Source organism: Lissotriton vulgaris, chromosome 3_1 (genome assembly GCF_964263255.1).
Source record: "Lissotriton vulgaris chromosome 3_1, aLisVul1.2, whole genome shotgun sequence".
In the NCBI taxonomy this organism is placed as follows: Eukaryota; Metazoa; Chordata; class Amphibia; order Caudata; family Salamandridae; genus Lissotriton; species Lissotriton vulgaris.
The window spans coordinates 1029731274-1029746187 of record NC_141689.1 but is presented as its reverse complement, the minus strand read 5'-3'; the positions used below and the strand labels follow the sequence as shown (position 1 = coordinate 1029746187).

Sequence of the window (14914 nt, the reverse complement as noted above, 5' to 3'; positions counted from 1 at the left end):
GATACTCTTCATGTTTCAGGATGTGTCCATCAATTGCAGCAGTCCTGATTTCTAAATGTAGCACTCACTTTAACATCCAAGAAATTTGAAGCTTCCTCCACTACTCCATTTTCTCCAATCAAGAGTCTACAGCTGAAATAGTTATTTCTTCCTTAGTTGAATTATTTACAATGGTGTCCACATCAATCACTGCCCTCATTTCTCCTTTCTCAGTTGCAGCAATTTCTTTCCTTCAAGCTAAGAAACAGAAAACTATTGTTTCGCTTTTATCTGGGCTTTACCCACTATTTAAATGATTTGCCACCAAGCACCTTTGTTGTTCAGTGCCAGGGACTGCAATTAAGCCTTATTTCAACGGCTGCTGTCCCAAGGGCCTCGTCCTCACTCGCCCATATGGTCCAGACCCTCACCAGCCACAGGTTATTATGCTGGCCCCAGGTTAGCTGCCATCCCTGTATATTACAAAAGGTCCCTTCTTCACTTTTCATCAGTTGATCAAGACCGATCCCCCCGCCACCCTATCATCCCCCTGGGATTAACCAACTGCTACGGGTTTCCATGCTGCTGTAGCACACGCCATTGTCTGGTTGAAAAAAGCTGTCGTTCCGAGTTCCCCTCTATGTTGCAGCCTCTTGTGGGAGGCAATTTCCCCTTGTGTGGAAACCAAAGGTTAGACTGCATATGCAGCATTCATGGAGCACATTGACTGGACAGCCGTCTACCCTAATGTCTGGATGTGCCTGTCCCTATAGCTGGGAAACACCCATTACATCGATGTCCACACATCGCGGATCCATCGCACCTCGACTTATACATCGCCGGCTCATTTACATCGCATGCATTCACTACGCATGCGACAACGGCGTGATGCCATTAACTTTGCATGCGATTACAACGAACCAAACTAAAATGCGGTGTCACACAAGCACGAGCCAATGCAGGGATAACAATACAATACTTGAAAAGGCTTTTGCGAATGCCCAAAATAATTGTCCTTAAAATACCTCAACTGTACATTTTTGCAAAATTACACAGAACATGTGACTAGTTAATCCAGTGGTTCCCAAACTTTTTTGACCTGTGGCTCCTTTGACCTAATCGGCAGTTGGCTGTGGCTCCCCACCATTTTTTTTACCGGTGGGCAGGATGTAAGCCGGCCACGAGTGCCTGCAAAACTATGAATATGTCACCAAAGCAATCTGAAACCATGGCAGCTATGAGAACCGGACTATAATTTACCCTCACAAGTCACCTTTTATATGCATTTTTGTTCAATTATGGCGGTGTACTTCACTTACCAATTTCCTAGATTTGAGCAGAGGGCCTCATGAGGTACGGTGGGCAGGCAGCAGAAACGAGGCTCAAACGCTGCACACAACAGGTATGGCCGTATGCCAGTAATGGCGGAGACTATTCCTTCGGAAAGCACTTACTACGTGTACTTGGGCATGCCACTCATCATCCAAACCATCATACAGGATGAAGAAGGGAGGCATTTCTAACTCCCCCGTAGGTTCCCAAATCGTGCGCGGCGCCCCTGGCCACTAATTGCGGCGCACCGGGGTGCCTCGGCGCACAGTTTGGGAACCACGGAGTTAATCCTTGACTCAGTATTTGTATTGGGATTTTGTGGGTAGTCTAGCGGCACAAAAAGGCTGCTGAGTGACTCGTGATGAGAAAGGAAACAAATAAAACGTCTTAGGAGTAACATAAGAATGTGAACTTCACCCACTCCAATCCCCTTGATTTGTATTGCAGTCCGAGTCGGAAGCATAATTTAAATGCTTATTGGCACACACGAAAAATGAGATTGTGCCATATGGCATTATATGAGAGTTCACATCATCCAGCGCGCTGGATATTGTACTGCTAACGATCTGCTTTCATGGTTCTGATCTTTAAAAACATGTGGTTTATTCAAGTGGGCAATAGCTGAGCTCAGGCATCTAACTTGAATATTGTGTTTTGCCAGTATCTGTAAATCTTCTAGGTTTATGCACCACATAGCTATGGGTGTGGTTCATAAAATGTTGAATTAATTTCTTTACAGCACCCAGCATCAATGGAGTAATTTTATAGAATGCTTCATGCGGTCTCCTTTCCACAGTGCTGCTGTCCAGCACCCAAAATAAAATTCCAGAAAATTCCAGAATCCTGTTCATGTCAAGGTTCAAATAATAACGGTCTAATATCTACATTCTATTACAACCTGAATGCACCTAAATTAATCTGATGAATTTGTACAATTAACCATGAAAATTGAAAACATAACAAAATATTTTTAGCTTTCGCATTATGACAGCAATAACTGGAAACAACTTAAAATGACAGTATCCTCTTTGCGTTGGGTCTCCATTAGTGAAATTCTACATAGTGTTTTACATTACATTGAACTCCAAACTCATCCATGGTCTATTAGATTTAAATGCAAACGTTGTACAAGACTGCGCCGGGTGCGCACGGAGGCTTGGGATGCGCGTCACTAGAGGGACCGGTGTTCCTGCAGAGGGAGGGAGGAGGGAGCTCCAAAGGACCGGTGCTCCTGCAGAGGGAGGGAGGAGGGGGCTCCAAATGGCTGGTGCTCCTGCAGAGAGAGGGAGGAGGGAGCTCCGAGGGACCGGTGCCCCTGCAGAGGGAGGGAGGAGGGAGCTCCGAGGGACCGATGCCCCTTCGGTGGAGGGAGGGAGTTCCGAGGGACCTGTGCACCTGTCGAGGGCGGGAGCTCAGAGGGCCCGGTGTACAGACTGTGCCGGGTGCGCATGGTGGCTTGGAATGGTCGTCACTAGGGGACCGGTGCTCCTGCCGGGGAAGCAAGCTCCGAGGGACCGGTACTCCTGCCGGGGAAGGGAGGGAGCTCCGGCTTGGAATCAGTTTTTTTTTCTATTATTCTCGGCCCATTCATAAACGTGTCTGCGCCGAGAGAGAGCGGGCCACTCTCAGAGTTAGCATCCTTTGCGCGCTTGGCGTTCCCATGGGCCTTGGCTTGGCGGGACTCCGTTTGAGAGAGTCTGCGCCTGCTGTGATGTCCGTTGATGTTAGTGCCGTGATGTAAACGCCCGCGATATCAGTGTGGGCGATGTGACACGTTACGCAATGACATGGCCGCATTTGCGGCACGACCACGTGAGATGAAAAAATTGCCTCTGTGATGTCCATTGCGATGTTAGTGCCGCGATGTAAGCGCCTGCGATATCAGTGTGGGCGATGGATTGTCATACAACCCTATAGCTAGTATTTTAGAGAAATGTACTTCATACTTGCGTACATAAACCAGTCTTTATTTTGTGTTCGTTTTTCTTGTTTTTCTGCATCCATTTTTACCTTAACATCTTAGTGCCTTACATACTTGCAATGAAAAATATTTCATATGTGGAGCCTAACTCTTCAATATGTTTATGAATACACAATTAAACCAGCTGTTGTACCATAGCAAGAGAAGGGATGAATCTGTACATATAGGCCCAGGCAGTTTCTGGGTGTCACGGTTAACCCATTGTTGCTTGTAGCCTTGTGCTTTGTTGTATATTTTTATTTGGTCTGTTACACAACAAGCAACCTAAGTAATGTTTTCTTCCTCGCTAGTTTGGCTCCAAACTATTACCAATATCTTAACAATGCAATACTTCCTCTTTTTTAAGTTAAGAAAGTTTTATTGATAAGAATAAAGGTGTCAATACATAGTTAACAATATTAAAATCAGGTTATTACTAAAGATTTTGCTACAATACAATTATATGACTCGGACTCATGAATAAAAATAGAAACAATGAAATGATAACCATAAAAAGCATTGGAATGTAAAATGTTCTGGGAAGAATTTGGAGGACTCGAGGATTTTTTGGGACGTCTTGTTGAGAAGGCTGCTGCTGGGAACAACGCCTGGCATTTGCATCAAGGTACATTGTAATGGGTGACCACAAGTCCAGACGTTTTGTTGCCATATGTATAGGATTAACAAAGGAGGTGTCCAATCTGTGGCTGTGGCGAACCGCATACCACCATGCCTTAAAGGAAATTTTTGTAAAGTCTTTCCAATTTATGGTAATTTGCTGAAATGCGACCTCTAATAACAAGTCAATAATTGTAACATTAAGCTTAACATTCTCCCAACAAGATGAGAGACTTCCTAAGAAAACCATATCAAAGGAAAAGGAAAATGTAGCTCCGAAAATCAGGTTAATTTGAGATCATACTTGTTTCCAAAAATTGTGTACAGTCTGGCAAGAGAATAACTTATGAAATAAATGGTATAGTCGCAAATCTTTGGCTTAAAGAATATGGTGTCAATAAAAGTCTATTATAAACAAAAAAACAGCGTTTGTTATGTTAGCTGCTCTGGATGAATTACATATCTTCGTCCATAATTTGTTCCATAAAGATACTGGCCAAAATAACATAAAATTCCGTTCCCATAACAAAGCAATACTTCCTCTTATACAGTATGTCTGTCTTTATTGCTCTTTGTTCAGCTTCCTCACCTATCCAGTTCACATTATCTCAAGAACCTGGGATTATTTGTCCTCCCCTTTTAGACCTCGACTTGCCCATCCTCTTCTTTCCAATACACTTTGTCCCTTTTCGTTGCTCTTTAGTTCTTTGATGTTGTCATACTCACATGCTCCCAGATCATTCAACGCCATGATCATCCCACTGTTCTTTGTTTATCATCCCCTAAAGTTGTTTGACCCATGTTATGCCATGCGATGTGTACGATTTTTTATTATGCCCCTCTAATCTTAAATTGTGTCCATATCCTCTGTCCTCCCGAGATTTGTCCAACCCACTTTGCCCCCTGTGGGGTTGCCCACTTTGACTTCTGTGGGGTGGCCCTCTTGGCCATGCGGGGCGGCTTGTCCCTGCCTGCTGCCCTTTCTTGTCCCTGTATTCCCCCTCCTTTTCTGTGCCTTTATCCCCTCCTTTTCTCTGCCTTCTGCTCCTTGTCGCTACCTTCCGCCCCTCCTTGTCCCTGCCTTCTGCCCCTCCTTGCCCCTGCCTTCTGCCCCTCCTTGCCCCTGCCTTCTGCCCCTTCTTGCCCCTGCCTTCTGCCCCTTCTTGCCCCTGCCTTCTGCCCCTTCTTGCCCCTGCCTTCGGCCCCTTATTGCCCCTGCCTTCGGCCCCTTATTGCCCCTGCCTTCGGCCCCTTCTTGCCCCTGCCTTCTGCCCCTTCTTGCCTTCTGCCCCTTCTTGCCGCTGCCTTCCGCCCCTTCTTGCCCCTGCCTTCCACCCCTTCTTGACCCTGCCTCCTGCCCCTGCCATCCGCCCCTCCTTGCCCCTGCCATATGCCCCTCCTTGGCCCTGCCATCCACCCCCCCATTGCCTGATGTTCTTCCTTGCTCCTGCCAGTCCTTGTCCCTGCTTGCCACCCATCCTTTCCCCTGCGTGCCCCAACCTTTCCCCTGTGTGTCCCAACCTTTCCCCTGCATGTCCTAACCTTTCCCCTGCGTGTCCCAACCTTTCCCCTGCGTGTCCCAACCTTTGCCCTGCGTGTCCCAACCTTTGCCCTGCGTGTCCCAACCTTTCCCTTGCGTGTCCCAACCTTTCCCTTGCGTGTCCCAACCTTTCCCCTGCGTGTCCCAACCTTTCCCCTGCGTGTCCCAACCTTTCCCCTGCGTGTCCCAACCTACCCCCTGCCTACCCCAACCTTTCCCCTGCCTACCTCAACCTTTCCCCTGCCTGCCCCATCCTTTCTCCTGCCCAACCTTTCCCCTGCGTGTCCCAACCTTTCCCCTGCGTGTCCCAACCTTTCCCCTGCGTGTCCCAACCTTTCCCCTGCATGTCTCAACCTTTCCCTTTTTTTTATTTTTATAAAGCAATTTTTACAACGTTTTTATCCCCCCCCCCCCCCCCCCCCCCGCACCTGACAATATACACACAGGAAAAAGAAGGTTAGCAACATTTAAATTTACCTAACATGACTTTTACATATGATACCACTAAATAAAAGTTTCACTAATATACTCACAATCCACACCAAATAAGAAAAAAAGTAAGAAGAAATAAGAAACACATGTACATTTTTATCCAATTTCTACAATTCCTATACATTCACCATCTTGTTTTTCCAGTCTACAATTGGCTTCCAAATCTGTAAGCCTAGTGCTCTACCTTTCTTCCCCCTCCTAGCAAAGATAGCCTTTTCAAGATTATGCATATGTAATAGCCTAGCCAGCCATTGCTGCATCGAGGGTGGTAACTTATCTCACCACGCTGAGGCTATGCATAAGCGAAGAACAGCCATAGCCACGAATATGAAACAGCCAAGTTGTTGTTGTGATATGCCTTCCTCCACCCCTAATAGAATTACTTCAGGAGACATCTTCAATTTATAGTTCAAAGATTTATCAAAAAATACTTCAATATTACTTGTTAGAGGGAGAAGATTTGGGCACTCTGCAAACATATGTTTCATGTCAGCCTCCAAGCTCTCACATCTTGGGCACCTGATCCCCTGTGTCCCTCCCCACTGAGCAATTCTAACTGGGGTATAGTAGAGCTTAAACAGAGTTTTGTAGTGTTGAGCTTGTAGAGCAGATGAGCAAAGAATATCCTGCCCTAACTGCAGTGATTTTTCAAAGACCCCTTCCGATATTCCTAATGCTTCCATCCATTTAGCTTCGAATTTTCCTAAGTCATCCCCTCTGTGCTCTATAAGTTCTGCATAAAATCTTTTTATTGTACACGAGTGTCCCCCTTCTATAATCTGTAGTATTGTATTGTCCGTGAATCCCATTGGGCCCCCTCTTTTACTACCCAGAAAACTTCTTGTCTGTAGGTATTTTAAAAATCTCCTTGTACTAACTCGGAATGTCTGCTGAATTTCTATAAATTGCCGTACCCCTGACTCCCCTATTAAGTCACCCATCCTTTTAATTCCCAATCGGCCCCACTCCTTAAATATACTGTCAGCAAAAATCTCTGGAGGCAGCATAGGATCCTCTGTAAGCCTAGTATGTGCATGATACCTTCCCAGTCCAAAACTCTTTTTAAACGCCTTCCAAACTTTATATGCAGCTTCTAGCATCTTGAATCTGGTTCGTTTAAAGTAACTTGGTTCAGAATATCTAAGGAATGCATTATTTGTCTCAGCACCTAGAATGAATCCGTACAGCTCTGTAGATCCTGTAAAGTTTCCCCCTTCCCTCTCAGCACCTCCCAACAGGCCTGTCATCTGCTGTAATGCCGCTGCCCAAAAATACATTTGTAAGTCTGGAAGTGACCATCCTCTCCTGTCCCGTGGCAAGGACATGTATTTCAGAGCTCTTCTCGTCTTGCCCTGTGACCAGATAAATCGATTCACCATGCTCTCTATCTTAGACAGCCAAATCATATTAAAAAAAAGTGGTATCGTTCAAACAAATACAAACATTTCGGCAATAAATTCATTTTTACGTAATTTACCCTACCTACTATAGACATGTGAAAGTTATGTACCCTATCTAGATCCTTCCTTGCTTTATTTATAATTGGATCAATATTGATTTCCACCAGCTTCTCCAATTCTGCTGTAATAGTGATACCCAGGTACACCCCCTCACTAGTCGCCCGTACATCTGTGCAAACTGTGTGGGAATTCTTTATAATTTGAGACTTGCTTTTGTTCAGGGCATACCCTGCCACCCGCCCGAATCATTCTGCCTCTGATTCAATTTCTCCTATTGCCTCCACCGGCCTAGGCGTAATAACCGCAATGTCGTCCGCGTAAGCAAGGACTTTAATATCCCCCATACGGGTAATTAACGGACTGATTCTAACATTTTGCTCAATTCTCAAAATCAGCGGGTCGATGTACATAGCAAATAGGAGGGGTGAACACGGACACCCCTGCCTCGTGCCCCTGGTGATTGCAAAGGGGGAGGTGCGGCCTGAGTTTACCCTAACACAGGCCGTGGGATTCGTATATAATGCTTGAATCACTCTAATGAACCCTTCACCAAATCCCCCTCTCCTTAACACAGCCCACAAGAACTCCCATGCCACCCTGTCAAAGGCCTTCTCGGCATCTAATAGCATAGCAGCCATAGGGTTCCCCTCCGTACCCTGAACATCAAATAACGTAACCATCTTCCTGATATGCAACATGGTACCTCTATGTGGTATAAAGCCATGCTGATTTATACTAACAATCTGCCCTATTACCTTGGCAAATCTAGCTGCCAATACTTTGGAGAATATTTTTAAGTCTGCGTTAATCAGGGTTATAGGTCGATATGAGCCTGGTTCTGTTGGCTCCTTCCCTTTTTTTGAGTAATATTACGATATCTGCCCCGGCCCAGCTAGCTGGAGTCGATAACCCTGACTGTACTCCCCTAAACGTTCTCACTAAATCCTGAAAAATTGAGGATATGAATACCTTATAGAACTCTCCTGGTATCAGATCAGGTCCAGCTGCTTTACCAGAGGGTAAACCCAAAATTGCTTCACTAATTTCCTCGTCTCTTAAGCAGGCGTCCAGGGATGCTCTATCTTCATTGTCTAGCACTTTGGCAGGTATATTCCGTAAGTAGCCCAAGATTTCCTCACTATCTCTGTCTTGCTCCTCCCTAAAGAGTTTACAACCTTTCCCCTGCGTGTCCCAACCTTTCCCCTGCGTGTCCCAACCTTTCCCCTGCGTGTCCCAACCTTTCCCCTGCGTGTCCCAACCTTTCCCCTGCGTGTCCCAACCTTTCCCTTGCGTGTCCCAACCTTTCCCTTGCATGTCCCAACCTTTCCCCTGCGTGTCCCAACCTTTCCCCTACGTGTCCCAAACTACCCCCTGCCTACCCCAACCTACCCCCTGCCTACCTCAACCTTTCCCCTGCCTGCCCCATCCTTTCTCCTGCCCGCCCCATCCTTTCTCCTGCCCAACCTTTCCCTTGCCTGTCCCAACCTTTCCCCTGCGTGTCCCAACCTTTCCCCTGCGTGTCCCAACCTTTCCCCTGTGTGTCCCAACCTTTCCCCTGTGTGTCCCAACCTTTCCCCTGCGTGTCCCAACCTTTCCCCTGTGTGTCCCAACCTTTCCCCTGTGTTTCCCAACCTTTCCCCTGCGTTCCTGCCCGCCCCATCCTTTCTTCTTCCCAACCTTTCCCCTGCATGCCCAACCTTTTCCCTTCCTGCCACATCCTTTCTCCTGCCCAACCTTTCCCCAGCCCGCCCAACCTTTCCCCTACCCGCCCCATCCTTTCCCCTGCCTGCCCCATCCTTTCCCCTGCCTGCCCCATCCTTTCCCCTGCCTGCCCCATCCTTTCTCCTGCCTGCCCCATCCTTTCCCCTGCCTTCCCCACTGCTTTCTCCTGCCGCCTCTTCCACCGCTTTCTCTTGTCTGCTCCCCCTTCTCCCCTCCCCCCACCACCCTCAATCTCTGCCAGGGCCTCCCTCCTGCAAACTGCTCTGTTTGTTTCAGTTGGATCCCAGGGATCAATTTCCCATAGCAACAGTGCCAGTTCACCACCCTCAAACGACTCCTAATCCCATCACTACTCCTGTCTGGAAAATGTCTCCTCGCACCTCCCTCAAGTGCCCTGAGGGCTCAAGGGGCCCTTCCATCTTTTAGCCACACCTGGACCTAAGGCAGAACCCCTTGTGCTTAAATCTCAGCTTTCGATGAATCCCGATTAATGCGGACCAGAAGCTCTTCAGTCAGCAGGTTTGAGACCGACTGAAAGGTGAAGTTGGCCAGAGTAGCTCCGAAAAGGGTAGCTATTCCACTCTTTCAGGTATTTATTGACTGGAGGGCATGCAAGATGAAGTGTTTCTGTGGTAAAGCCAAGGGGCCAATATCCTCTACCCTAGTCACCTACCTGGAAGTACCTTCTCACTCGCACAATATTTCTCTTAAGTGGTTCCATCCAGGGCAACGTTCTTTGGTAGGAAGCAGTGTCCAGTGGCTTCTTTTTTTTTTTAAGTTTGAAGTTTATTAAGGTATAAAGAGGAAATAACAGGGCATGAAGAGACAATCAGAAGTTATAAAAAGCAATAAAACTCTCTTACATCAGAATAATATTTGATCAAAAAAGGATGTGAAACAAAACCAATGGCATTCAAAATTGCAGAAATATTAAGGGTGGGGAAAAAACATGAGAGGCATACATCATAGAAGTGATAACAAAGAAAAGAAATTAAGATGCATTAATAAATTTACAAATATTAAGATAAAACGATTCACGGTGGTTTTTGAACTTCAACAGAACGCGGTGAAGAAAGGGGGGAGGGCCTGGTAATTCTAGATAAATATTCGGTGAGGGGAAGCCATAAAAGGTCACGTTTAATTGCTAAAGAAATAGGGGATACAAAATTAGTGTCTAGGCGGTGATTGAAACAAACTGCGTTCCACCATGCAGAAAAAGAAACATCTTTAGCTTGTTTCCAATGTGTTGTAATATGATGGAAAGCGATGGCTATCAGGAGATCAAGTAATTTGTGTTTATGGTGGGATCCAGAAAGGTCAGGGGAAAGGGAGCCTAGGAAAATCTGAAGGACAGAATAGGGGATAGTGAATTGAAAAAGTTTTTGTATTTGAGACCAAACTAGATGCCAGAAATGGAGAATGGGAGGGCATTCAAAGAGCATGTGTTTCAAATCAGCCAAAGGGCAGGGACAGGACCAACAAGTGGGAGAAGTGTCTGGAGAGAAAGAAGACAAAATTGCGGGGGTGTATAATGTACGATTATAGATAAAAAATAAGGTTTGGGTAGTATTGGCAGCTCTAGATGTACTTAGAATTTTAGACCAAACTTTATCCCAGAGAATAGGGGGCCATGTTTGAGACAAATCATCCTCCCACGCCAACTCAACCTTGGATTTAGTGCGATCTATAGGTGTTTGAAGGGATTTATAAAGAAAAGATGCAGAAGGGGATTGGTCGAGAGCATTTGAAATGGAAAAATGGAGTTTAGGAATAGTGTTGGTGGCGGGGAGAGAGGAAAGATATTGGGTAAGGGAGGGAAGAAGAGATAAATATTGTTTGCGAGATGAGGAAGGTAATGAAAATTGGGTTTGAAGTAAGTGGAAGGAGAGAGGGGAGGAGTCAGAGATGAGTTGAGATATCCATTTTAAACCACGAGAGTGCCAAGATTTCCAGTAGATTGAACGATTTTTAATTTTAAGAAGTTTATTATGCCAAATAGGTTGGGAAGAAGTAGAAGAAGCGGAGGGGTAGGTGGATATTAAGTACGGCTGAAGAAGAGAACGAGTATGAGAAATGATGGGAGATCGAAGAGAGGTGACGCTAGAGGAAAAGGAAAGAACTTCATTAAAGTCATAAGGGTGAAGGAAAGATGATTCCAATGTCAGCCAAAGCGGAGGATAATATGGAATATCCGAAGAAATCCAACGTAAGGCTTGTTTCAAGGAGAAAGCAGTATGATATGATTTAAAATTGGGGAATTTGACTCCTCCTAAAGATTTGTCTTTCTTTAAAGCAGAGAGGGCTATTCTGGATTTTTTGTCTTTCCATAAAAACTTCAATAAGATAGAATCTATTGATTTAAAATGATGATTGGGGATGCGAATGGGAATCATAGAAATAGTGTATAGGACCAAAGGGGCTAGCATCATTTTTATGGAATCCAGACGACCCCACCAGGAAAGAAAGAGAGGGTTCCAACGATTGATGGAAGAAGTGAGCTTAGTAGAAAGGGACTCAAAATTAAATTTGAGGGTGTCAGAGAGACGAGGGGCGAACCAAACACCTAGGTATTTAATCTTAGAGGGTTGCCAAGAAAACCCGGAAGAATCAAATAGATGTTTAAGACATAAGGGATTCAGGGGTAGTATTTCACATTTGTCCGTGTTAAGCTTATAGCCAGATACATTAGAAAAAGCGGAGACTTGGTTTAGGAAGGAAGGTAGGGTTGTTTGAGGGTCGGAGCAGTAAAATAAAATATCATCAGCGTACACCGATAGTTTAATTTGTTGTTGTTGGGGGCCATATTGAAAACCAGAAATGTTCTCGTCACGTCTAATTTTGGTTAAAAAGGGTTCTAAAGCTAGAATAAACAAAAGAGGAGATAGAGGGCATCCTTGACGAACTCCCCTTTGGAGGGGAAAATAGTCAGAAGTGAAGCCGTTGGCAAAGATGGAGGCATGGGGACTAGAGTAAAGTAAAGAGATAAGGGAAATGAATTTAGGTGGGAAACCGAACCAACGAAGAGCTTGGAACATAAAATCCCAGTTGATTCTGTCGAAAGCCTTCTCGGCATCAAGAGAAATGGCAGCCAATGGGGAAGTAAGGGAAGAGGCTCTACTTAAAATGTTAAAGAAAACACGAGAATTGTCTGTTGACAGACGACCTTTAACGAACCCAGATTGTTCCGGACCTATAAGTTCTGGCAATAGAGGATCTAATCTAAGAGCTATGATTTTGGCAAAAATTTTATAATCTGTGTTGACCAGGGAGATAGGGCGATAATTTTTGCATAAAGTATGATCTTTGTCTGGTTTGGGTATTAAACAGATTAAGGCTTCTTGGAAAGTTCCTCGAGAGGAACCAGAATCAGCAAATGACTGAAATAACAGGAAAAGTTTAGGGAGGAGGAGGGAAGAGAAATGATTATAGAATTCAATGGTGAAACCGTCAGGACCCGGGGCTTTACCTTTACGTAGGATTGAAACGGCATGAGAGATTTCCGAGGGGGAGATGTCTAGATTTAGTGGTTGAAAGTCAACATGTGCAGATTGTGGGGAAGGAATATCTCGAAAATAAGCAAGGAGGTCATCAGGAGCAGGGATAGATTCAGGAGTGTATAGGTTTTGGTAGAAGGAGACAAATTGAGCTAATATGTCCTTATCTTTGAAGAAGGAAGTACCGGCTGGACCCTGTAATGATTCAATCTTTGTTCTTTCTTTGCGTATTTTAAGGTAATTAGCTAACAGTTTGCCCATTTTGTTCTGTCCCCCGTAATAACGGGAATTACATTTAAGGAGAGCGTTTGATGCCGCATTAGTGGTAAATTTATTGAATTCAATTTTGGCAGAGATAAGTTCGTTAAGTGAGGAGTCAGAGGAAGAGTTATAGTAGGAGTATTCAAGTTTTTTAATTTTATCTAAAAGTTGAGTTGATTTGGTGATTGATTGTTTTTTCTTTTGAGAGACAAAATCAATGATAAAACCTCTAGCAGCTGCTTTGAAGGAATCCCACACCGTAACAAAGGAAGACCCAGGGAGATGATTGAGAGTAAAAAATTCAGAGGTAAAAGCTGTAAATTTAGTGGAGAAAATGGGGTCCAGGAGTAAGGAGTTATTAAATCTCCAACGTCCTGAGTGAGGAGAGAAGGGAATAAGGTCAATATCAACAAAAACGGGAGCATGGTCTGAGATTAGAATGGAACCGATGTCCGAATGTGTGACCAGTTGTGCTAGGGGTTTGCTAAGGAAAAGGTAATCAATACGGGATTGGGAATGATGGGTGGGGGAATAGAACGTGTACTCTTTAAGGTCAGGGTTACATAGTCTCCAAATGTCTACTAAAGCATAATTCTGAAGAGAGGCAGTAAACTGAGAGTGCATTTTAGAGGGAATAAACTTAACTTTGGAATTCCTGTCAAGAAAGGGGTCCAGAACTTGATTGCAATCACCACCAAAAATAACATATTTCTCATTAATTGTAACTAATTTGTCAGAAATAGCAGGCCAAAATAATTTATCAATACCTGTAGGAGCATATACATTGAAGATAACAATAGGAATTTTATCAATAAGAAGGTTAGTAACAACCCAACGGCCATTGTCATCATTTTCATGGGAGACAACTGAAACATTTAACTTATTATGACATAAAATAACAGTGCCATTTTTCTTACCTAAAGCAGGAGAATGAAAGACATGTCCTACCCAGCAACGCTTAAGTTTATTAGCCTCCTTATCAGAAAGGTGAGATTCTTGGAGGAGAGCTATATCAGCTTTGAGGCGTGTCAAGTGGGTTAGGACACGTTGACGTTTAATGGGGTTATTTAACCCCTTAACATTCCAAGTAACTACTCGGAATTTGTAACTTCAGTAGAATGGTGTGAAAGAAGATATAATGAAAAGTGAATATGAAAAGAAAGAGAACAGTAATAGGCATGTAAGAAACATGAGGTGGAAGAGAGAGAGAGCAAAAGAGAGGAAAGAGAATGGAGGAAAGAGATAGAAGAGAAAGAGGTGAAAATAGGGGAAAGAGAACAGTAAAGAATAGAGAACAAAGCGTGTAGAAAGAATAATAGCATAACAGATAAAAAGAGATCAAAAAAGGACTGAGGGATGACGACGCCAGAAGAGGACGACATCAACAACGGAGACTCACATCGTCGAACACTTGAGGAACCAGCGAAGGAACGAAGTGGAGGGAAATACGAATACACCGGGATGAAGAAACACGGGAAAAGGATCTGTAAGAAGGTAAAAAAGAGGAAGAAAATATTAAAATACACATGGTAAAAGTAATAAAAAGTAACATAAGAATATGGATGAGATAGACAGGGGTGGAGAGCACTTAGTCAGACACGGGGATCATAAACAATGAGAAAACATGGCAAAAAACAGACAAAACAGATCAAAATGGTCAGACGGGTCTTGCAGTGTCCATGCTTTCGGCTTCATGGCGACGCAGGAACTCTTCAAGGACGAGTGGATCTTCAAATGTAGTAGTTCGTTCTTTGTAGGTGACCTTGAAGAGGCATGGATGTAATAGCCCATATCTGGCGCCAAGGGCTCTCAAACGAGGTCTCAAATCCAGGAACTGCTTCCGACGGTCGGCTGTGATCTTAGCAACATCTTGAGAAAGGTATAATCTGCGGCCTTCCCACATAACTTGTTTTTTAGCCTTTACTGCAGAAAGTACTTGAAGGAGATCAGTGTATTGAAGGAACAGCATGATGACACCTCGAGGTTTATCAGAAACTTTCGGGCCAAGTCTGTGCGCACGTTGAATATTTAGAGAAGTGGAAGGAGGAAGGTCTAA

The 14914-nt window shown here is 44.5% G+C and overlaps 1 protein-coding gene across 2 annotated transcripts in view; it reads left to right on the top strand.

Moving 5' to 3' along the window:
• The window catches only part of RIC1 (RIC1 partner of RAB6A GEF complex), a 979735-nt gene that overhangs the window by 694182 nt on the left and 270639 nt on the right, over positions 1-14914 (top strand). The gene's annotated exons all lie outside the window — the stretch shown is intronic.